The sequence below is a fragment of the Castor canadensis genome, chromosome 2 (genome assembly GCF_047511655.1).
Source record: "Castor canadensis chromosome 2, mCasCan1.hap1v2, whole genome shotgun sequence".
NCBI classification, from domain to species: domain Eukaryota; kingdom Metazoa; phylum Chordata; class Mammalia; order Rodentia; family Castoridae; genus Castor; species Castor canadensis.
The window spans coordinates 170455921-170481591 of record NC_133387.1 but is presented as its reverse complement, the minus strand read 5'-3'; the positions used below and the strand labels follow the sequence as shown (position 1 = coordinate 170481591).

General features: G+C 44.8%; 1 protein-coding gene and 1 long non-coding RNA gene across 10 annotated transcripts in view; one reads left to right on the top strand and one right to left on the bottom strand.

The window, feature by feature from the left end:
- Nucleotides 1-25671, bottom strand: part of Kirrel3 (kirre like nephrin family adhesion molecule 3) — a 568837-nt gene that overhangs the window by 289261 nt on the left and 253905 nt on the right. The window lies entirely within an intron of this gene.
- LOC141420866 (uncharacterized) lies at nt 1718-23938 on the top strand. 2 transcript variants are annotated; one of them, XR_012445550.1, is made up of 5 exons: nt 1718-1924; nt 2011-2090; nt 8170-8474; nt 8794-8894; nt 23824-23938. It is a non-coding gene; the product is annotated as an uncharacterized lncRNA (long non-coding RNA). The 2 variants fall into 2 exon arrangements; XR_012445549.1 differs by lacking the exon at nt 23824-23938 and adding an exon at nt 10510-12075 and having other exon boundaries at nt 1719-1924.

Sequence of the window (25671 nt, the reverse complement as noted above, 5' to 3'; positions counted from 1 at the left end):
CCTCCAGTCTAAGTGAGAACGATTTACACAGAATTTCTTGGGATTGTGAAACTTGGGCCTCCAACCACCAGGGGGAGCTATATTCCCAGCAGAAACAAGAACCCGATTCATTGAAGAACTAGCCACATCAGGCAAGAAGTCATTTGCTAAGCTTGAACTTGTAGGGTATTCGGTGGTGATCAGGGAAGTCTGCAGCTGGGAAAGCTGATTACTATCAACTGATTTTCACTTTGGCCTGCACCTCATCTAAGTGAGATTCACTTATTATTAATGGTGGCCACCTGTTTTGCTTCTTTCTCCAAGATTTCTTTGCTCTGGTCATCTGTCTGTCTCCCTTGACAGGCAGAGTGCATCTGTTTCACTCACACCAGTGTGCCTGCGATGTGTAATGCCTCATGTATCACAGGTGGTTGGAACATTTTTGAGAAGTAAATTAGCAAATTAGAGGATGAAGACATGTGTGAACAGGAAGGGACCTTGAAGAAGTATTTGCTCCTCAGATCAGAATCTCAAATGACACTTTTATTTTTATTTATTTCTCTTGTTTTTGGTGGTAATGGGATTTGAACTGCCTCACATTTGAGCCACGGCCCCAGCCCTCTAATATCACTTGAAAACAAAGAACTTCAACAAAGAGAGTTTTCTTTGCTGTTCTTAGACCTTGTTGGCTGGTACATCATCCAAGGCTGTCTTCTTGGTCTCTGGTTGTTTAACCCATGACATCCTTTGTGGGGGCTGAGATTGGGAGTTAGGAGGAAGGCTAACTATCCTGTTGGTCCTAGAAATTATAATAAAAGTTCCCTTTAAAGACTGGCATGATATTTAGTGAGATAATGTGTTTGTAGTTTATAAGCTAAGACACCTTTCTTACATCACTATCCTCTGGGTACACTGTTCATCAAGTAGCTGTATGAACCAACAGTGATAGAATGTTCTAGCAATTGGCTATGTCTCTAGACCTATTGAATCAGAATTTTTGGGAGTTCTCATTGGGAACTGGTCCTTGCAAAAACCTCTTCAGGCTTGGGAATGGCTATTCCTGCACACCTCATCCTCTATCCTGACTCATGGCTTTCCTCTGACTGCCCAGCTGCCTCAGCCTAGTGGTTCCTATCTTTCTTGGTGAGTTCAGGGTCATTGCCAAACTAAGTCAGTTTCCATCAGTGCTTATTCTTTGTTTTGAGCCACAACATAAAACACTTTATTGTGATTACAAACAGCAAAGTTATTTCTGCCAAGCCTCAGCATCTGAACTTAATAGCATGCTGTAATGCCACCCTGTGCTGATGTGTGGCATATCTAATATCCATCTTTTTTAGAAATAACAGTGTTCAGAAATTAGAAGGGACTTTAGCAGTGAAATAATTAATGTGAAGAACTATCATAAATGCCACAAATGGAACAAATACAGATGGTAGTGAGCTATGATTGCTAATATGCTAACCTGCTTTGACAGAACTTTAAATTTTTTCCTTGGGAGGTTTGGAGATAGAAGTTAAAATGTCCCTTTCCTCATGATAAGGGCCCTGTTATTCTGGGCCAGGGATTCAGTGACCTTCTACCTGGGCAAGGTAGCATCACAGAAGCTTGGGCTGTGAGGAGGACTTGCAACCTGGGTTTGGGACTGTCTCCCACCCTACCTGCCCTGAGGCTGTGTCAGGAGAGAGACTTCCATCTCCTGCATCCAGCCTTCTTTCTGTCTCCTGCCTCAGGCTCAGGCAGACTGGACCAGCCTGGAACTGCTGCCACATATCCACCGCTCTTTTGTGGCTGTGGCTCTGAGGAGGGGGCGGGGCTTCCTGGCTGGGCTCTGCTCTGCAGGAAGTAGCTCTTTGAAGATCTGGTGTGGATTACAGAGCCCAGCTCCCAGAAGCTGAACGGAAATGAAAAATTGTCACGGAAAGATGACTCATCAAACTCACAGGTAAAAGCTACAGAGGCAAATCTAGGGAGGGGGTGTTTGGGGACCCTGGCAGTTCATGGCTGTGCCTGCTTTCATTTGTCTTTAAGCATGTTAAGAGCAGAATGACCATCAGAGTGTCTCAAGACAGAGGTCCTCAGAGAAACCATGGAGGGCAGACTGAGAACAGGTGAGTGGAGAGGGGCTGGCCTTTATTTTAGCTTATCCCCTGTTATAAGATAAGCTCTGGTCTTTACAAACGTTATTTCATTTACTCTTCACAATGATCATTTGGGGTGGACACGATAAGCCAATATTTAAGATAAAGAAACTGGGGATTAGACAACAAACAAATTCTCAAGTTTATGAGAGATAGGGAAGCCGTAGGCAGAGCTACTGGGGCTCATATAGCATTTCCTGGGGTCTGCATAATAACCTCACTGGACAGGAACCCTGATTGGTGTGATACTAGAGGAGTCTCATGGAATCCTTCTGCCCCTGAGGAGGCTGATTCCAGCCCCTCTCACCCACTTGAGGACATTTATCCAAGTATTTGTCTCCATTCCTTCCAGTGCTGTCTTTTTACAAATATAAATAGTATCTCTATGGAGATAATCCATATTTTCTCTCATTCTCTGCTGTAGCTCCTTTTCAATGTTCTTTCACACAGAACTCAGAAGTCTCTTCTCACTATCTGCTTCATCTGATGGGTGGATTCCCCTTGATTTTCTCTCCCTTGAACCCATTATTCAGGTTTGTCTCAGCCCTGCACTGAAAGAGTTATTTCCAAGGTTGACTGGGAAAGTTGCCAACTGATAGCGCCACATGGACAAATCCAATGGTCAGCTCCTTGCTGGTCAATGTTGTGCTCTGGATCTTAAATATCACCCAAAGACTGCATGCTGAAAGTTTGGTCTCCCAGCCTATGGCACTATGGGAGGTGGTGGAAACTTTAGGAGGTGGGGCCTAGTAGAAGGAAGTTAGGTCATTGTGGGCATGCCCTTGAAGGGGATATTGGGATCCTGGCCCTTTCCTTTCTCTCTCTCTTTGCTTCCCAGCTGCTATAAGGTGAGCAGACTTCTTCCACCATATGCTCCCTGCCATGATATTTTGCCTTGACACAGGCTCAGAAGCAATGTGGCCAAGTGACTATGGACTGAAGCCATGAGACAAAATAAATTTTTCCTCATTTTAAGTTGATTTGTCATAGTGAGGGAAAGCTGACAGGAGGCAGCTACGTTTATTATTCCCATAGCTTTCAATACCACTTACTCCCATGCTTGACATTTCTATTTGGGTATCTCACAGGCATCAGAAGTGTAACCCATCCCAAACCAGCTCCTATTTTCCAGCCTGCCTCCTCTACATAACCCTCCTTCCTTATCCTGTCAAAATCACCCCCCATCTCAGTCAGGGGGAGCCTTGATATTCTTCATGCTCAGGCTACAGCCTTAGAAGTCATCCTTGATGCCTCTCTTTCTCTAATATTTCTTATTCAATCTTTTATCCAGAAAATGACTTTCTCTCAATCTCTGCTACTGCCACCTCGGTCCCATCTTGCACCTGGATGTGAGGATTAATTCCTAAGGGATATTCTGCATGTTGAGGCTGTAATTCAGTGGCATAGCACTTGCCTAGCATGTCTGAGGCCCTGGATTTGATACCCAGCACTGAAAAAAGAAGGACACAGAGGTGGAGAAGGAGAACAGGTCCTACTTCTGTTCTTGTTACCTACAGCTTCTTCTTAACAGCAACAGCCAGATTATGCAGTGTAAATTGGACCCTTCTCTCTCCACTGTTCAAACCTCCCAGTGCTCAGGGGCCGGATGTGACCCCTCCACCTCTCTGCTCTGGGGTCCTGCTCACATCCCCTTTTTACTCCCTTGACTTCAGCTCAACAGGCCTTGCTGCTTCTCAAACCCACCAAGATCTTGGTCTTTCCTGCTCTTCTTTTCTGCTCCCCCTGCCCTTTTTTTTTTGCAGTTCTGGGGTTTGAACTCAGGGCCTTCACTTTGAGCCACTCCATCAGCCCTTTTTTGTGATGGATTTTTTTGAGATAGGGTCTCATGAACTATTTGCCCCAGCTGGCTTCGAACCTTGATCCTCCTGATCTCTGCCTCCTGAGTAGCTAGGATTATTACAGGTGTGAGTCACTGGTGCCCGATTATCCCTTTTACTTTCTCTTATGCTTTTTCATCAGATTTACCACTTGGCATATCATGTATTTGTGAATTGTCTGTCTCATTCCATTTGAATGTAAGCTCCTTGAAGACAGGAACTTTATTTTTTGTCCACTACTGTGTCACCATTGCTCATAATTATAAGTGCCAATACCAGGTAGTAGGTGTCCAATAAATATTTACTGAGGAGACCCATTGTGACTCTGGAATCATTGTCTCTTGAACAGTCTGCCCAGTGTCATTTGCATGCAGGGGCACAGGAGTTGGTGTGGTGGGGCTGCATCTGCCTGGCTCCCTAGTGATGTTGAATTCTAACTGCTAACAAGCCCCCAAACCCCTCCAGCAAAGATTTCACCACTGCAGTTAGAAATCAGACCTGGAGGCAACATGCTGGGTTACAGGGTGTATATAAGGAAATAAAAACATTAGGTAGCTAAAAAACCGTGACAAGCTGAAAATTACTCTCAAGTGAAATTCAAAGATTTGAAATTAGTGTTCACTTCCATGCCCAGTACAAATGAGGACATTTCCCACCCAAACAGACACTTGGAGGGTAAATGGGGAGTTATCAGTATTCATGCCGGGACAATGGGCACAGGCCAGCACTGCCCTGGGCAAAGCAGGTATATTCACCCTGATTGAGAGGAAACCTTTGTGGCTGGATCTGGGGACCTGGAATGGGTGCTGAAGGTCTGGAGTTGAAGAAGAGGCTTGGGAGAAAGTGTGTCTGTGGGAAGAAGATAGAGAGGGAACCACAACAGGAGGAGCAGCCAGGAAAGGAGAGAAGTGCTGAGGGATCTGGCATCACTTGTTAAAAGGGCACTGGCTGGAAACAGCCTGGGAGAAGGATCTATTTCACATGCCTGAGAGAGGAGAGACAGAGAGGGAGGGAGCACCAGGCACTCTGGCAAGGGAGGGGGCTGTGAAATTAGAAGCATTTTGGCTGGAAGTCAAAGTGCTCTCTGGGACAGACTGAATGAGAAGCATCAGGGAGAGTTGGAAGGAACTTTGAGTCCACATTGCTGTGGTCTGGCGTCTTGGCACTCCTTAACTTTGACCTTGGGGATGTCACTGATGGTGTTCAGCCTCACTTTCCATACCTACAAGATGAGGAGAAAAGCCCTTCCTTGAAGAATCACAAGGAATAAATAAGATAAAACATGCAGGCATCTAGCACAACGTGTGTACATAGTAGGTGCTTCTCTGGCAACAGAAGGAGCTTGCTCCATGACAGGACAAAGAGCAAGGCTTTGTCTTGGACTTGCAGAGAGAAGTCAGAGGATGAGCGACTACAGGATGGTGTCTTACAGTGACAAAGCTTGTTTGGGATCCTGAATCTTTTACACAGGCTCTGGGCAGAAGAGGAGTTCTAAGAAAGTCCTTCTCTCCAAGCCAAGTCAGGGCTCCTTTGCATGGAGGTCAGGGCTCCTGAGGATGTGCTGTGATTTCCATTTCCAGCCTATCTTCTCTACACAATGCTACCTTGTACACCCATGCTCCTGCCAAATTGCTCTGCTGGTGTTTTGTTGTCCCTAAGCACTTGCTACCACTTCATGCTATCCTCCGTGCCAAACCTATCTGCTTGGAAGCATCTTTCTCCAGTTGTGACCTCCTTGCTTGCCCTTGAAATGGCAGACTCGTTCTTGCCTCCACAGCTGTGGACTTCCTCTTTCTTCTGTATAAATGACTCTTTCCTTCACTTCCTATAGGAAGTCTCATTGCCTTTTGGGGAATATTGTCCATACTAAAATTTCAAGCCCTTCCTCCAATATTTCTTGTATTTGTTTTTTCTTTCTTGGTTTAAGTTTTTTTTTCTTTTATTATTCATATGTGCATACAAGGCTTGGGTCATTTCTCCCCCCTGCCCCCACCCCCTCCCTTACCACCCACTCCGCCCCCTCCCTCTCCCCCCCACCCCCTCAATACCCAGCAGAAACTATTTTGCCCTTATTTCTAATTTTGTTGTAGAGAGAGTATAAGCAATAATAGGAAGGAACAAGGGTTTTTGCTGGTTGAGATAAGGATAGCTATACAGGGAGTTGACTCACATCGATTTCCTGTGCGTGGGTGTTACCTTCTAGGTTAATTCTTTTTGATCTAACCTTTTCTCTAGTTCCTGTTCCCCTTTTCCTATTGGCCTCAGTTGCTTTAAAGTATCTGCTTTAGTTTCTCTGCGTTAAAGGCAACAAATGCTAGCTAATTTTTTAGGTGTCTTACCTATCCTCACCCCTTCCTGTGTGCTCTCGCTTTTATCATGTGCTCATAGTCCAATCCCATTGTTGTGTTTGCCCTTGATCTGATGTCCACATATTTACGTTTTTACATTAGCACTTCTGACTATTGGACTTATACTATATCAGGTTAGCAAAATATAGCCTGTGGGCCAGATCCAGATCACCCCTTGTTTTTGTAAATACAGTTTTGTTAAAACACAGTCATATATATTCATTTACATATAGTCTATGTTTGTTTTTGTGCTACAGTGGAAAAGTTGAGTACTTACATCTGAGACCCTATGGCCTGTAAAGAGTAGAAAATTACAAACTGGGCCTTTCCAAGAAAAGTTTACTGACTAATGCTCTGCTTTCTGTCTCTATCCCCACTAGATTTAAGCTCCATGAGGACAAGGGTTTTTGTCTGTCTTATAAATTATTACATTTCCCTTACCTAGATAATATAATGACTATTCAGAAAATATCTGTGGAATGAATGAATGAATGAATGCTGAAAATTCTACCCATCAACAAGATTGAGGCCAAGTTTCACCTTTTAATCCAGCACTCCTTAATCTTCTAGCTAGATATATTCTCCTATGATATTTCAATTTTCTTCGTACAGTAATGATTTCTCCGTGAAATCTCATTCTCCCACTAGATGGCAAGCTCTTGGTGTCTCTTCTATCATGAAACTATCCTTTGTTTCCCAAGTCAGACTGTTGCACACAGCTGAGTATTGCAGTACTGGCACTTGTTGGACTCCTGCAGTTGTCTGAGGTCCTTGTGGGCAGGGACTAGGGTGTTGTCATTGCTGTCCCAGGCATCTAGCTAGAGCCTTCAGTGATGACACTTTGTAGGTACTCTATGAGCAGAGCTGGACTTCCCCAAGGAAGCCTCAGTAGCCCTCCTAATAGACAGGCACATGTTTAACTGTGGTAAAGTTGTATTTGTGGAGTAGAATGGATCACAAAGGGAATGGGGCTGAACCAGAGGACATTGCCTTGGGGACAGCCAAGGAGAGGGAGCCAGAGATGGTTAGGCAAAGAAGGGAGAGGACATGCTCTATTTCATGCTACTTTGGCACAAAGAGGTAACAACTTTTTAAAACCTGCTCCTTTTGTCCACTGATGCACAGGCCTTGTAGCATCATAAAGCCGTTGAGGACATTTATCTCATAGCTTCCCTAGTGGGAAGAAAGCATTTCCTGGATCCTTCTCTCCCATGCTTTTAAAACTAAAGACCAAGGCCAGGTGTGGTGTTCATGCCTATAATCCCAGCTACATGAGAGGCTGGAGGAAGGAAGACCATGGTCAAAGGCTGGCTCTGGGCAAAAGCTGGAGACCCTATCTGAAAAAAATAAATTAAAAGCACAGGACAGATGCAGTGGCTCAAATGGTAGAGCACCTGCTTAGCAAGCTTAAGGATCTGAGTTCAACCCCCAGTACCACCAAAAACAAAAACAAAAGGACCGACTCAAGTAGTAGTGGCCCCGAGTTCCAGTTCAAGTACTACCACAAAAATAAAATACATATGTACATAAAACTAAAGGCCTAAATAAATCTCAACAAAATCAGACAAGCCATTTTCTGCTCCTCCAAATTCTGAGTTTAGTTTTTTGAGAGTAGTGACTGGGTTTCTCATTCCTAGTACCTAGACCATGATTATATCATAAAAGCTCAATTAATTTTTGTTGAGTTACATAAATGATGTGCTATAAAAAGGGAAGGGAGGGAGAAAGAAGGAAGAGAAGAAGGAAGAGAGTTGCACAAGTGTTTTTTGGGAATTGGAATTTGAGAAACAAGCCCAACAATCAACAAAATACTCAAAATGCTTTAAGCAAGGATAAAAACCATCATTTTTTTCCCCTGTCTAGGGCTCCTGGGAATTTTCTTCTTTTCAAGAACACAATTGCAGAAAACTAGATTGACGATCTGATTGCCGCCAGGAAGCACCATGATGATTTAAGGAGGTGTAGGCAGATCCCTGGCCACACATGACAGAAAGAGAAATGCTGAGGTTTCTCTCTCCAGCCTTTGTGTCTTGCCTGGCTCTTCATCAACCTCAAATCTTCTGGGAACAGAACTGGAGGCCATACTCTGCCTATATTGGCCCATTGGCTCTGCTATGGCAACAGAAAGGCTATCTCCTATTGAGATTTCTTATTCCTGTCTCCTTGAGGTTGGTTCATTTTCTCTATAATTTAAACACTAGTGCTATCATACACTAATTCCTAATCATAAGTCAGGGCCCCAGAGCGTTACACATACAAACTTATGCACACCCATACATGCACAAGCAGACTTATGTCATAGCTCATTCCTCTTATGGACAAGATGCAGAGTGAGTGAGCTAGCAGATGGACTCCCTGAAGGGTCTGAGTCATGTCACTCCCTATCAGCCCTCTCTAGAGATCCTAGCAGGCTGTGGGAGGGACTGCTGAAGAGATGGGTGGGCTGTATGGATTTCCAGCTAAAGTGAAACCTTTCTTTCCCTGAAGGATGGAGAAGACTCTTCAGCTGCTCTGTGGATGCCATGCTGAGATGTATGTGTTAGCTACCTTCCTTCTTGAGGTTTCCATCTCTCTTGGATTCCAAGAAGGTATCATTTGAATACTGGATTGGGAAACAAAGCAAGTTATATCAAGAGTGCTTATTATACTTTGAAATAACTATAATGACAACTTTCTAGCATTCCTCTTTGTCATTGATCAACTGGTCAATGAATTCTTAATAAATATTTATTTTGCCTTCCTTTGGGTCAGGTAGGGTGCTAAGGGCCAAAGTAGGTACTTGCATTCCTGTTTTTCAGATGAACAGACAGGCTTAGCGAGGTGAAGCATTTGCCTAAGGTCTTTTAGTCTAGGAAGTGCCTGTGTCAGGAATCAAAGACCTGTCTTCTGGTGCTTACTTAATGGGCTTTCACATTACCAGGCTTACCCAATGTGGGCATCAGGTGAGGAGAAGCCAGGAGAAGGGAGGATGCAGGGGTTATTATTTTCTCAGCCTGAGGATAACCACTGAGGCAGCAGACCCAGAGGACCCATGACGGTGTATGATGCATGGGAGAGGACAGTGTGGTGCCGGGTGTGCCGTGAAGAATTAATCTCAAGGAGATTCTCCTGAGCTCCAGAGACTTAACTTCAGTGCTGAGAGATCAAAGATATGATATCTCCGGTAGAGCATGCGATCAAAACTGATCAAAGCAAAACAAAAGCGTTCATTTCAGTGCCCTGTGCATTAGCAGCTGCCCAGCTGACTCTGCACAAAGGAAGCTGTCGTGGTTTGGGAACTGTTAACGCCGCCTGGACTTCTTTTCATCTTTATGCCTCATTGTTGCCTGTCCATAAACAAACATACTACCAGGCTTATCAGCTTGCCCCTGCTTGCCCGCAAGTTGGCTGGGTTCCCATTTTCTCCTGAGTGTGTGTTTTCCTGCTCAATAGCTTTTCTGTCTCTTTGGGATGTCTCTTTGTGGAGGCTGTCTGTGTTTGAAGGAGGGCTGTGACATGGCACACTTCTTCTTTGTGCATGGCAGGCCTGCCCAGGCCTTTCTGAAGGGTCATGGGGGTGTTGGGTGGCAGCTGTCTGTCCCCTGGTCCAGCCTGTACAAAGCAAGAGTGCAGGGCTACTGACAGCATGGGGTGAGGAATCTAGACCTGGCGACCACCTCACTCTAGGACTTTGGTCAAGTTGCTCTACCTTGATTGGTCTCTTTACCTTCACCTTCTGTGGTGGCAAAAGTTTTCACAACCCACACATAGTGGGTGCCCGGTACTTGCTGAATGAATCAAAGTGAAATAGGTACAGCTAAGAACGGAGATGCTATGATTGAAGTGGGGAGGGGGCCCTGGAGACCAACCCAAGTATACTCCTCCATTATTAGCCCCAACACCCTGGAGTGAGACTCTGGAGTTCTTCTATGGAACCCCAGCTCCGTTGCACTTAATTTGACACCACAACCATAGGTTCTCTTTTTATGAAAGCTGTGGTGGTCATCTAGGAACACCATTATGTGTCATATCCCTGACTAATCTATGTAAAATAGGTGACAAGCATTCTAGAATTTTCCCTCAGAAATTTCCTTGTGTTTCTTCTGGGTCTATCATGTTGGCTTCATGAAAAAGTCCCAATTTCTTAGGACATCTGTTTACATGTGCCCCTAGCGCACATACTGGTCTTTTCTCCTGCCCGTCTCACTTCTTGTCTCCTAACAGAACTGCCTTGGACCACGCACCATTTCTGAACATGTTGGTTCTTGTGCCTCCATGCCTTGGAATAAGACATTCCCTGCCTATTTTCTTCATTGAAAACTGCCATTCGTCCTTCAAGACCTGGGTCAGATGCCCTTTTCCTGAAAGATTTCCCACAGGGTCATCACAGCTGCATCTTTCTCTGACACACTTGTATCACAGACCTCAGCACAGTCCAACCTGGATAGTTTGGACATGCTCATTTCCTCCACGTGATGGAGAGCTCCTTAGAGGCAGGGACTTAGCTCTGAATCCCCACAGACCTTAATGCATAGCGACTACTCCATACACGTTTGTCAAATGACAGAGCCAAGCACCAAGGCATGTGTGCATGTATTTCCCCAGAAGAGGCTGGTTGGTGGGCCAGCTCCCTCTAGAGGTCAAGCTGGACACTCACTCCCTGCTCACAAAGGTTGGTGTCCCACCCACCACGGGCTGGATTCTCAGAAGCTCAGCTCTAGTCCTCACCTCCCACCCCCTCTGGGAAATGTTCCCCATCAGAGCTGAGTTTTTGGTGGCCTCAACCTGAGAAGAAAGAGTTTACAAATCTTAAAATTAAAATGAATAAGTAAATGTAAATGAATAAGTAAACGTACTTGGTTTAAGTTGGGAGGACTTGGCGTCCATTGAAGTCAGAAGGCCTGAAGGCTGAGAACTGCTCAGCTTTCTGCAGCATGCAAACCCTGCCTGGCTGGCAAATCCTGCTGCCACTCTCCTCCCATGCGCCTCAGGGTTCTGACCATCTCTTCCTGGGCAAGCTGTGTTTTTTTAGTCCTCCTTTCTCTAATCTCTGTCTGCCTCACCAAGTGGAGAATTTGATTTTCCTCTCCAAGAAAATCAGATTTGACTTAGCTTGATCCATTTTACCAATTGCTTCTGAAACACTAACTGTCTTGTGAGGATGAAAAGGCCAAACTAGAGCCTTCCAAGGCAGAGGTAGCCATGGGGGCACACCTGTGCCTGAGTGACCCAGGGCAGATATCTACAGGCAGAAGGACCTGGGTCTTCAGAGCCAATCATGAGGAGACCAGAGGGAGGAGCTTGAAGCAGGGCCACCCAAGGTGTGAAGATGACAACTTAATTCCCCACCCCTAGCTCTGGGAGAAGCAGGACAACACTTTCTGGACTCCTCCTAGCACATTCTGTGCCACAGTGGAACAAAGGCAGTGAGGATGCAATGGATATGTCAGAGTCACAGAGGGCTATGCTGTGGTTTAGATATGAGGTATCCTCCACAAAAGCTCATGTGTTGAAGGTTTGCTTCCCAGCTGGTGGTGCTATTTTGGTGGTGGGAACATTGGGAGGTAGGGCCTAGCTGCAGGAAGTTGATCACTGGGGAGCATGCCTTTGAAGTGTATCCTGTCCCTGGCTCCTTCTTGTCTCTCTGTCTGCTTCCTGGCTGCCACAAGGTGAGCAGCTCTGATCTACCATTCCCTTTCTGCCATGATGTACTGTCTCACCACAGGCCCAGAAACAAAAGAGCCAGCAGACCATGTACTGAAACCTCTGAAATCATGAATCAAAATAAATCTTTCTTTTAAACTGTCTCTTTCCATTATTTGTCACAGCAACAAAAAGTGACCCAGGCTGGGTACACTAGGGTAAAGATGCTGCAAGGCCATGCCACAAGGTGTAGCTGTCACTAGTTCCATGGAATGATTGCCATTCCTGTGGAATGACCATGACAATAGGAGATGTGGGCTCAGTGGACCTCTTAATAGCTATGGAGCCTTGGAGGAGTCATATGAAGGAAACCCTAAGACTCAGTTTTCCTACCTGCAGAATGGAATAATAGCTACCTCACAGGGTGTAGTATGGATCAACGTTTGCTGGCCGCATGCTGCACGTGCCTCTATTGGGCATGCAGGTGTTTATCTGACTTATCCACCATGTTCAAATGAGTGGTCCATGGCTGCCTTTGCTCGGTAGAGCACAGGCTTCTAGAGGGCAAGGTGGGTCTCACTGCTTCCCGCCCAGTGCTAAGCACCCTGCCTGGCCTGCACAGAGCTCAGAGGTATCTATTCCCCTGAGCTGAGATGATAAATGTGAGACTGCTCACTCCCTGCTGCCCACAGCTACTGGTTTCCATGCTGAAGCAATGTCAGCGTAGGACCCACAGGAACCTGGATGACCTTGACTCTTTGTATGGGGAGGGGTAGGCAGGAGATGATCTGAGTGCTTATCAATGAAGTGAAGGCAGTTAAGGTTTAAAGCAGGGGACATATGGAGCCTAATAAGTAACTTGGTTCCCTGGGATGAGTGATTTGGAACCTCCTATGCCTCCTTTCTATCCTGAATAAATCCAAATAGGGTAGGACTGCATCTGTTCCCTTGAATTTCTAGCACCCCACAGGTGCTGCCTCATTCTCAGGGTGCTGTCTGCATTGGGAACAAAGGATAGGCTCTGAGGCTTGAGGGGTGGGAGGAGATGTAGGCTATCTGGGCAGTGGCCTGTCCAATTGCCAAGAGACATTGGGGGAGGTGGCTTTTGAGGACAGGCATGTGTGCCTGCAGGCTTGGAGTGGGTCAAGGCCATGAGCAGCATGTCCTAAGCCAAAAAGCAAGAGGTGGGCCCTCCTTTCTCATCTCTAGCAGAATGGCTGCCTCCTTAGGCCAACCTAAGCCCTACCTGAATTGGTGAGTGGAGCAAAAAGATGCTGAGTGGGTCAAAGAGGGAATGAGAAAGGAAGGGCCTATTAGAGTATGGCTAAATGTTTAGGAAGCACAAGAGTTCTATTCCAATAACAAATATAACTCTTTCAGGAAAGAGGTAGCATAATAAAGTTTAGAAAGAGAGAGAAGAGAGAGGAAGTGGAACCTGGTGAAGGCTAAAAAGTGTCATTAAGAACTGGAGGCTCAGTTCATACCACAGTGCTTGCCTAGCATGTACAAGGTCCTGGGCTCTATCCCATCACCACAAAATAGAAAAACAAAAAATAAACAAACAAACAAAACAACAGTGTCAGCAAGGGTCCTCAAAGGGATTTAATGCAGGAGAAACAGTAAGTCAAAATTAGGGTTCATTCTGCCAGATTGGTTGCAGCCAGCACCTCACAGAGCCACAGAAAGGAGTCAGTGGGTCAATAGGTGCTTTCTGTTCCACGAAGTCAGGGACCTTAACCTGCTGGGGGATTCTCCCTACAAACAATGAGGCTGGCAGCTGAGGCAAGAGGCAACTCCCTGACACTTTGCTGCTGGAGCACATGAACAAGGCTGGCAGGGAGCCCATGGGTATGAACCTGAGTCCTTTGTGGACACTCACTAAGTCCAGGACAATCATATCCTTGGGGAGGGGAAATGCTGGTCACCCAGAGCACTCTTGCTATTTTATGAGCTTAGGAGGTTACTCTGGCCCCAGGTTCAATGGAGGGAGGCCTAACAATCACTGGGCATTGCTAATCACTACTTACAGCACCTGTGTTTGTCTAGTGCTTTTGACCCTTCCCAACCTTTTGTATTTATAAACTCACCTGCCCTCAAGCTAATCCTTTCAGGTATCCTGTAGACACCTTTTTCTGTCCTTTTCCTTGACATTTTTGCACATTTGGCTTGCTTCACCTAGAAACCGTCATTCATCTCTTCTTTCTAAGATTTCTTCCTTCTCCTCATTTTCATTCCTCCTGTGGTGCCTGTCATGACCTTCTTTCTTCTCCCTAGACACTGCAAGGCTGATGTCCTGGGTTCTCCCCTCAGCAGTTTTCCTACTCAGATCTGCTCTCCTGATGGCAGTCCCATTGCTTCCAGGGACTTGCTTACATATGGGTCTCCACCTGGCCCTTGGCTCTGAACTGCAGGCCTGTGGGACCCACTGTTGACTGAATCTTTTCATTTAGGCCCTGAGTGTGACAGTTCAAACTTTCAAGTCCTTTGTCTGGCCAGATTGGTTTGTCTACTCTTCTTGCCATCCCTGAACCATAGGCATCCCTACCTGTCCAGTGGAAGTCAGAGAGCTGCCCAGCCTCTGCCCTCTGCCCCCACCTTCCTGGTCAGCCTGGAGTCACTCTCAGCTTGACTCTTGAACCAGTCTTCAGTTTGTCTTCATCTCCACATTTGTGCTCACTACAGGGTTGCTTAGACCAGTGATTCCAACCAGGGTGATTTTGCCTCCAGGGGACATTGGCAATGTGCAGAGATATTTTTGATTGTCTCACCCGAGTGACTGTTCCTGTCATCAAGTGGGTAGAGGCCAGGGCCACTGCAGAACATCACACAATGCACAGGAGAGCCCCCTCCACAACCAAGCTCAAACCGTACCAAGTGCTGAGTAGGCCAATGATTTGCACTGTTTTCCCAATTAGTTTCTCTGGCATCAGAGTCCCCTTCATTGCCTTCTGGGAGAATTATTACAAACAAGTTAGTGTTAACTCCTCCATTCCAAGCTTCTTAGCATAGTTTGTCAAACTCTGTGTTGAAGCTCTTCCCTACCTCCCCAGCTCCACCTCCATTTCTCCCCCAACTCCCTGCTTCTACAAGACCAGGTGATTGGCAGTTGTCTGAGAGAATCATGCCTCTTGGTCTTTGCCAGGGTTGTAGATGATCCTATCCCACTGTGTCTATGGTGGGCATCTGGCCAGCGCTTATTTAACCCTTTAAGATTCAGCCCCAGTATCACCTCCTGTGCAAAGCCTTTTCTGCAGTGCTTCCACTACAACCCACAGGTTGTCTCCTGTCTACCTTTCACATTTCTGCAATTTTCTCAAGGTTATGAATGTGATTTTATGTATCTTTGCAGACATAGGACCTGACAAAGGCACAGATGCAAAACTTTAGTAAAGTTCACACACATGGTGTTGCTGGAAGGACCAGGTCCTTAGCCTGCCAATGATGCCCCCTTTCCCAGACTTGGTGGCTCCAAGAGACCACAGTGGGGTCCTGAGCTACTTGACCCTTTAGCTCCCTAGTAGCAGGAGAATGAGAAGCTCATCATGCTTGGCTGATGGGGTCTCTCTAAGTGCTCCCATTTATTCACAAGCTGAAAGACAAGAGCCTGGCTCCCCAGCATATGCTGAATCAAAAGCAGAGAACAAAAAGGATTGTGGAAGAAAGAAGCAGGAATCAGTAGCCACTTTGATGCAGGCAACTCTTTGAGGAAGCAACTGAGGACTGGGCCCCAGCAGTGAGGAGAAGGGGCTGCCAGAAGGTGGATAAAACCACTGAAGGAAGGGGGCCTGTGAGCTGCTCTGCTGGCTGCCAGTGAGCGCAGCATGGGGGGCAGGGGGTGCATTAGTCTCCCCTCCTTGCTGCTGCCTCTGGCCTTTACAATCTGCTCCATTAGGAGACTTAGGATTCCTGCTGGAATGGCAATCTGAGCCAAGATTTGAGAAGGAGGATAATAAATAATAGTTAAAATTGTAGAGTAACTGATAGGAAAGTATTAGCCATACAATGATTTCATAGTTTATAATAACATAATATTTAGTCAATGAGTGTATTGAACCTGGGAATGTAAGAATCCTAGAGTCTTGTCCTCAAAAAAGCCACACCACCTAATGAGATCCTCCCCTTGCCCACCCATGACTCTCCCTCTCCTCTCTCACCCCCCTGAGAAAAAAGTTCACAAAGGAAAGCAAAGCCATGCTTTCTGGTTCACCCAGAGTATGCTTAAATGTCTAGAGCGCTTTGGTCACCTGGACTAGGTGACCTTTTCTACTAAGCAAATTAGGACTAAACAGCTTTATAACCCAACACACCTGTCAGCCCAGGAAGGCTATTGCCAGAGACAGGGAGTCAATGAGAGAGAAAACGATTCCCTTGAATTCCTGGTTTGAATTGATCTGGGAAGTCCAGCCTTGGGCCAGCATCACCTCTGAGTCCATGTCATCTGGAGGAATATAGAGGACATTGAGGAGGGGACATACTTAGCTAGGTGTCCTTTTAATGCTGGGATGGAGATTTTGCCTAAGGAAGTCTTGAGATCTGACCCCAGGAGGTTATACGGCAGAAAAGGCAGTGATGGAAGTTTCTTATATCATCAGGAAGCCAAGTAAACCAGAGGTAGCAGGAGGCTGGACCCTGCTTTAAGAGTTCAGTGTCTCCTTTCAGACCCAAGCAGTGCACCTTGCCCTGTACTCAATGACTTTTGACACAATGCAACCCGAAGAAGAATTGGCTCTCATTGTGAGCATTTGATCTCTGAAGTAGGAGTCCAACTTTCTAATTCTGATGTGTCACTCCTAGTGTCTTTGTTGGATGTCAGTTATGGTAATTTACACTTTCCCTTTGGGCTTTGGGCTGAACTTTTCAGAACATTTAAGGTGGGAAGTAGTTTAGAAATGATGACAACTCATGGAGGCCATGCATACAGTTGGGGCTCATCAGGTGCCTTAGAAGAGAGGGTGGGGGACCACAATCATGACCAAAACACCTTCTCTGAATGGCCTCTTGTCCATTAGAAAAGAAAAGCTTCATCACAAGTCCTGGACACCTTACTCACTGTTCCCAGCCCTCTCTCTGCTCCCTGAAGGGATGCATGTGCTGGGAAGATCAAACCAGTGCATTTCTTTGGAAAGATCTGGATTTTTTTCTTCTCCCTCTGAACTGTCACTAGCTGTAAAAATGATCATTGCTATTCAGCCATTATACTTCCATAATCATTAATATTCTTAAAAGGCTCTGGGAAATACATTTATACAAGGCTACATGATCACTTCCTGCATTTACTTTCAATTTAAATAACGGTTTTAGCTGGGGTTTTGATGTGCTGTTTACTTTGATTACTGTTCTGCCCCTGTCTGTGTCTTGACACAGTGTCATTTAATATTTTATGAATTTCCCTTAGCCCTTTTTTTCCCTGATATGTGTAATTCTAAGGGGCTTCTGATACAATTTTTTTAAACTTGCACTTTTAACATTTCTGAGGCTTGCTGTAAACAAGATGTGGCATGTCTTGGATTCTCTTCCCCCAGTGATAATGGGAGAGAATAAATAAACCAGCAGACAGTTGCTTTACCAAGCTGGCACAGAGATGCAGGGCATTCTGGCTCTGTTGGGGGCACAAAGTGACAGGCTGGCAACTTCAGACAAGGTAGGATGGAGCCCAGAAGAAATCTGGTCAGCTTCTCAAAGGGTAGTACATGGCACTAGTATCACTCAAGACTGCAGAGGCAGTGTGTGCACCTTAACGCGACCCCACACAATGTCTTTGACCACTGAGGTCTGAGAAGAAGTACAAAGAGATCAACTAGTGGGTGCAAGGACAAGAAGCTGTCTGCCTTTATCCCCGAATTTCCAGGCCTTCATGATAAAACAGCTCTAATTTCAGGGTGCATAGTAGATTCTTGAGGCCATTTCTAAGCAAATGCTTCAAATACTATGGTCATTATCTGCCCCAAGAGTCCCACCCCCTGCATGGCTTGCTTCATCTAGTCACTCATTTAAGAAATCTTGATTTCTTAAATGAAGAATTGATTTAGTATGATGTGCTAGGAATTATGGGAAGTGAAAAGACAGCATGCTACATGCAATAACAGAGATGTGTCATAGGGCCAAAGAGACACAGCAGTAGATACTAATGGACAGGTCAGAGGTTTACATTGGAGAGTTGTTTTTTTAGGGGTGAGGGCAATACTTGGTTTTGAATTCAGGGCCTTGTACTTGCTAGGCAGATGCTACCTAGGCAGGTGCATAACCACTTGAGCCACACCTCCAGCCCTTTTTTGCTTTAGTTTTTTTTCAGATAGGGTCTAATTACTTTTGCCCAGGGCCAGTCTTGGATGGGATACTCCTACCTATGCCTCCTGTGTAGTACACACTACACCTGGCCTTGGAGAGGTGATTTTTAAAAACTGATTATTGAAGGATGAATAGGAGTTCACCAGGTGGAAGAGAAAAGTTAGATAGGGAAGGCAATGTTAACTGAGGCAGAATGGGGTGTGGCCAGAATGGCATTGTCATCTAGTCTTGCTCTGTCTGGCTCGGGTCAAGGACAGAGCCTATGTGCACTGCTTGGAGCAATCACAACGTCTATAGCAGGAAGTCACCATGGGACATTTACTCATCCTTGGAAAGAAAGGATTTTCTGATGGGATCATGGTTGGCTTCCAAGGGACAGAGGAATGCACAGTGGGACGTGGAGCAGGGAGGAACATGCAGATTCAGCTCTATCCATTATTCTATGTATGGCCCTTCATGAACATCTTTGTAAGAGTTGTACAATGTGTTGCTGTGAGGGCTGGATGAGACAAAAAATGGGAAAGTAACTGGTGGCTCGTAAACATGCTGTAACATCAGCTGGGTCTGAATAGGAAGTGGAGGATGAGTGACTGGGAAGGGAATAATATCAAAGTAGATGAAGTCCATGGAAGCATCCCTGAGGCTGTAGAGCAACAGAGACCTAAGGGTTGGCCAATCAGGAAAAGAGGAAGGGAGCACTTCCATCTCCAGCCTCCTCCACCTACTCTTTATTGACACTTAATATAGAAACTAGGCCTGTAACTGGTAGTGGATCGATACTTCCACTGAAGAATAAAGCCTCTCTTGGGGAAGGCCAGAGCAGGTATGTGATCTCAGTAATGTGCATCGGGGAATTGGGACTTATTGCAGAAGGTAGCTCTGGAGGTAACAGGCAGCTGTCAGGCTCTGGAAAATGGGAAACGAGAGAAGCGGAAATCGAAACCTGTAACTCAGGTTTAAGGACAGATATTATTTCCTTGTCTTTTTCTGTACGAACTGAAGTCAATTGTCCGTTAGGCAGAAGCAAACCAAAAAAGAAGACATGAGCTCATTGCTAGGAATGAAATGCATCACAAATTCCTTTGCCATCTCCTCCCTTTTCACATATGGTATTTAACAGATGAATGGAATGAATCCTAATTGGCAAAAGTAAAGGGAATCATTTCTGATATGAAGGAGCAAAATCAATACCCACATATTTACAGAGCCTGACCTTCCCAGCTTTGGCAACCTGGCAGGGCTCAGAGTTAGTCCATCACTTATCTCTGCATTTATCAGTCCTCAATTAGCTCTGATTTAGCTTGAGAGTTTTTAATGAAACTGCCTATTAGAGGGCCCAAAACAAAGTAGATGTTTCATGCATTTATTAGTTTCTTTCTTTGCATTGAGATTGCTGCTGGCTACCTTGCATTTTTGTGGATTTGGTCTTAAGAGGGATTGTAGAGAGAGAGCAGATGGTCTGGTTTACTTTGAATCCTAGTCATAGCAATAATGGCACTGGATATGGGGCGATATACCATGTGTCAGAAGTTTTATACACATTTCCTCATTTAATCCTCCAGTCAACCCTACCCATTAGACAACATCATCTCTGTTTCGCAGATAAGCAAACTGAGGCTCAGCAAGGTGAAGTAATTTGACCAATTATAGGAAGTTAAAATGTAAATGACAGAGCTGAGATCTGAGCTGGCATTTACATTTTAAAATGACATCTCAACCCAATTTGGGTGCACATGTTTTCCAACTGATTCTTAGTGATCATCTAGGCCCTTGATTCTCAGTGGGGGCAATTTTGCTCCTTGAGGCATGTGACAGTGTCAGAAGATATTTTGGTTGTCACAACTGGGTAAAGGGTTGGGAGCACCTGCTACTGGCCTCTGGTGCTAGCGGCCAGATATGCTACTAAGCATCTTATAATGCACAGGACAGTCCCCACACTCATGTCAATAGTGCCAAGGTGGAGGAATCCTGGTTTAGACCAAGAGCCTGAGACTACAGATGAGAAAACTGAAGTGTGTGTGTGTGGGGAGGGGGGTAGGGTTAAAGGTCATGCTTATTTGATTGGGCAAAGGCTGCTGGGGATCGCCATACTGCCCCCATACTCAGAGTCCTTCCAACACACTGTCCTGCCACTCAGGAGAAAGGACTCAAAGGATGACTCTTCATCTTCGTCTGGCTGCAGGGAGCAGAGTATGAAAAAGACACTACCTAGTCATCGTGGAAGCCAGCAATTTGTTACACCAGAAAACATTATCCTTGGTAGCAGTGCTCTTATGTAGAGTTTGGGGGAAAAAGTTTTCTCAAATAGTAAGTTTCACAATTTGCTTAGTTGTACTGCAGATTCAGTAGGATCCTGAGGTGTGCTGAGTGGGATGAGCTTGCCAAGGGGAAATTGAAAGTGTCCTTTGGTGGGGCCGGCAGTAGAGACGATGGTAGCTGTCAGTGTGCTGGCCCTCTAGCTTGCTCATCACAAAGTCCTGAGAGTTCAGTGAAGAGGGGCAGGAGAAGAGCTCAAGAGCCTTCTGGGTCACATGTGGATTCTAGGTAGCAGTGTCTCTGGGTCTCAGTTTACCTGATGGTGCAATGTTGATGGCAGTAACATTATGTGGAGAAAGTCTGTCACTGTGAACACAGCCTCGTGCCAACAGACAATACCCATCAATGCATTCTAGTTTCTTCCCCATCTCAGAATTCACCGTTCCGAGGCATTTTTAGACAAGGGGAGCTTAAAGGTAGTTTCTGTACATGCAAGGTTGGTCAAGGCAGGAAGTTTTCCAGGTTCAGTTGACTCTCTGTGTCTGTGGGTTTTGCATCCACAGACATGACCAACTGCAGATCAAAAATATTTTAAAGCACAATGTGTCTATATTGAACCTTTACAGACTTTTTCTTGTTACTATTCCTTAAATAGTATAGTATAACAACTATTTATATCATTTTTACATTATATTAGGTGTTATAGGGAATCTAGAAATGGCTTAAAGTATACAAGAGGATGTGTGTAGGTTCTATGCAAACACTGACCCATTTATTTAAGGGTCTTGAACATCTACAGATTTTGGTATCTGCATGGGGAACAAATCCCCTGTGGATACTGAGGACCAACTGTATCCAAAGTCTTCCTATATGTGGTAGAGATGAAATATGTAAAGTGGTTAGGCCTGAGAACAAATCTGGTATCTTCCATTCACAGGAGAAAGGACTCCAACAGCTTCCCATAGCTATCCCCCGCCTCATCTGGTGAGTAGGTGAGCTCATTCTGGTCTTCATCATCCCCAGACTCCCAGACACAGGCTGCAGGTGGAAGTGGGCTCTGTGGAGGAAGCTGGCTGGGTTCCACCTGTTGGGCCCTGCCTGGGCCTCACTGGATGCTCAGTGTCAAAGAAGGGCCATGCCTGACAAACGTTTACACAGAGTGCTAATGGAGTTCTTTAGTATTCAGGCTGAGTTTCTGATTTTTTTGCCTAAGAGCACAACGTTGTGGTTCAATATTTGCTGGGTGGTAATTAATAGCACTTAATCTGTAAATCTGGAGCTCATTTCTCATTTAAGAAATGAAGTTAATGTAGCCACCCCATTTTTGACTCCTTCCCTCCTTTATCCTTCCCAGAAATGTCCTTTCCTATTTTAGCCCTAGCAGGTCTTGGGAACAAAAGGCCACAAACACTGAGAGAGTAGTACCTTGTTACAGTTGCCAGAAAAAAAAGGCTTATGAAGAAAGAAAAGAAACAAACTTTCACCCCACCCCTTGGCCAGATCTGGTGTCAGACAAGAAACTCTTCATAGGCTCAGGGGTCTGTTTTCCTTTTCTTCCAGACAATGCTGTAAACAAAACCCTTTCAGTGACACAGCTATTACTCATTGAGCACCAACTGTGTTCTAGGTGCTCAAATATATATTTCATTTAATTCTCATAGCCTTGCAGCAATCTTGAAAGGCAAGTAGATATTATCTCTTTGTACAAATGAAGCAACCAGGTTTCAGAAAGAAAAGCAACTTGTTAAGGCCACATGGCTAAGGAAGTGACAGGATGGAAACAATCAAATTCAGACCAGGCTGGCTCTAACACCAAATTCTTCCCACCTTCCTGTTACTGCTGAAAAGGTAGGTTTGCCTAGTGAGATTTGTCTAACTGCACATAACTTGCCCACATCAAATGAGATGAGACATACACAGTAGACCCTTGGCATCTGTGGTAGATGGTTCCAAGGGGACTTCCATTAAGGAGATGGTGCAGATGCTTAAATGCATAGAGTGCAGTGCTACACTGTGGGTGCTTCATTCATGTTACTCATCATGCCATCCAACTTCTGCTAAAGATAGCATCTTTCAACAAATCTCAAATTTTCTCTTTATCACTTTAGTTAATCACCTTATGCACCCTTTTCGGCTTAGGAGGATTACACAACTTTAACCTTGCTTTGGGCACCATTGGCTTTTTGGGAGACAGGTGTTCACAAAATACAGGGCAGGGAAACACTCAGCAGATCACAGAATGATTTAAACACAACTGACGATAACATGAGACTGACAGAGTTTCTGGGTGTCAACTGAGCTGCGGAATGCACGTGGGAATTTAACATTTTTGTTTATGAAATGTCTTTTGTTATTATTTATTTATTTATTTATTTACTGTACTTGGTTAAGATTGCATGGAATCAATCCATGAATAAGTCAGGCTTAAAATGTAATAATATTCACTTGACCTCTTGGCATGGTTATGGGGTTTCTCCATAAATCCTCTATCTTCATTCACATAACTTTGTGTGATAGGCTGGGAGGCATTAGTGTATTACTAGTACATTATTAGTGTATCTTTTTATAGATGTGGAGAAACTGAAGCTTCAGAACATTAAGACGTTGGGTAAGGTTGGACAGCTCTGCAGTTGAATTGAGGATGCATAGGCAGCACATGCTAACAAGGACTTGCTCATATGCTTGTCACCTAGCTGGGCTGCCTTGTATGATAGATAGCATACTAACATGGTCTAACACTAGATCGATGTCTAAGGCCTATATTTTGGGAAGGGATGAGAGCAAGCAAGCAGCTCTTAAAGGTATGTATGGTGTTCAGCAGGTGAGTCAGTCATAATGAATACTCCTGCCACTAGTGTGGTGTGGATGGTGACACACACCCATGGGAGAAATGCAGCAAACATTGTGAATCAGGCAAAGTTCATTAGATTTCAAAAACTTCAGGGAGTTTTGGGGCAGCAAATAAAATGTTCTCTATTTTGCCAGAGCTGAGGGGATTGGACAAGAAGGAACACTTAGAATTTTGACACTGCACTTTGATCAGTTTGATAGGTTTAATATTATAGAAATATTTCATTGTTTCAGCAGAGATGAGGAAATCGAATCATCCATCCAGCTGAACTCTAGATTTGTCATGATTCACTAAAGTGGTGGTGGGGGGGCCAGGGGTAGAGGAAGAAAAAAGCTGATTTAAAATCCATCTTTACCTGCAATAATTGGGCCCATTAGTTCAAATTGTGTGTATTTTCCCCCTTCCCTTCTTTTTTATTTAAGTCATTTCTCTATTTTTAAGATATTATTTTTTTAAAGTGGCATCTAATTATGTTTTCTCTCCACATTCATTTTGAACAGGTAATGAAGGCTACAGTGGGGAGCTCTACTGTGATTAATGAAAGAAAATGCAGATGGGGCTGAATTGAAGCAACGGTGTAAAATATGGTTTTATAAATAGGATTGAAAGAAATTAAAGTGCTCTATTGCTAAACTCAGTGGAGATGATATTCATTCTCTTCCGCAGTAATAGTCTGGAATTTGTCTGGAGAAAAGTCCACCTAAGCATACCAGGCCAGTCTTCAGTGGCCACTTTGTGCTCTGGTGTGGAGTGACACAAAAGTCCCCAACTCACAAATCTCTTTCCTACCTAAGGAAGCATATTCTTTATATTTGCCATTTTCTCCTACAGGTGAAGCTTTGCCCTCTTCCAGCATCCTCTTTTATCTTGAGAAAGAAAGCTAATAAGACAATTCTCCCTTAGTTTGACTGAGGCTCCAAATAGGGCAGCTGGCAGAGGAGCACTTGGTGTTTTGATGGAATAAGGGACAACGGAAGGGGCCAGACACATGTAACACAAAAATGGATTGAAAGATACACTCACACAAAATTTTAATTTTGCATAGCCAGGTTCTGATGCTCTTTTCTTATTGGGAGTATAGAGGGTATCCCTGTTTAGGTTGACATTAAAATGGAGGATTCACTAAGAGAGAAAAAGAGGATTCACTAAGCAGAAAATGCACAGTGTTCCTTGAGTGCCTCCCAAGGTACAACAGGTGATAAGCTCTTGGAAATATCATCAGGCAGTGCTTACTTTGGGGCCATGTGAGATTAGGTGAAGTGGCATGTCAGGGACAAGGTTTTACCATAAGGAGTTCAATTCCACAAGACCTGAATGGAAAACCATCTTCAAGCATTATGTAATACAGGCCAACTCTCTTCTCAACAGTTTAGGTCAAAGACAGAGTGTTCTCTCCTGTGCATAGGCCTTTTGTCTCTTTTCTAGCTTCTTTCTCTGAGCTGTAACTTCTCCTCCCCACTTCCGCATATCCTAGTCCTTTGGAGCACGGATCCAAATTCTAGTCCAGATCTCTACAGTGCTACACACTTATCACCTGCACATGTCTATGGAGGTTAGGATGCATATGACTTCATGACATGGCCTTTGTGATCTTTTCAATCTCTTATTTAGTATTGTTGTGCTTGTTCACCAATCTGTCTATTAGCTTCCATACAGCAAGCACAGTGGCCCTTCTTTCAAGGACTCTGGAACTCACAAGAAGGCAGATACTGAACTTCACACATCAGTTTCAACAAATTTGTCACAGCTCTTCAAAGAAAGCATCCAAGAGTCCATGCCCAGGGCCACAGGTGAGTGGGAACTTTTAGCACACAGTGTTTATAAGGTAGGTAGGGAAACAGGAGTTGAAAGGAGATACTCTGCAACCAACTCTAGAATCCTAGAGAGGAGAGATCCCTACAGTGGGGAGCATGTGAACAGTTCACAGTGCTGGGCTTTATTTATGGAGACTGTAAATCAGTAGTGCACAGTAGTCTAGAATGTGCTTCCTAGGCAATTCTAATGCAGCTGACATTTGGGTCTCAAATGAAGAAACTAAAGCCTAGGAAAATGAAGTGACTCATGCAGTACCATCCGGGGGGTTGAGGGGTGGGAGAGGGAGAATTAGATCCCATTCCATTGCTCTTTCCGTTACTCCTAACTGCTGTCAATTAGTACCTCACTGGCAGAGATTCTTGTGGGTCTGAGAACACTAGGGGGTGAACAGAGGACTCTTGGGCTAAGAGGGGAGAATGATTTAGAACACATGTGAAGCTCTATTTACACCGAGCTTTAAATTGAACTTCCCATTTTCCAGCTTCAGCTTCCAGAATGCAACCTTAATCTAGTTCATTTGCATAAGCTTTAAA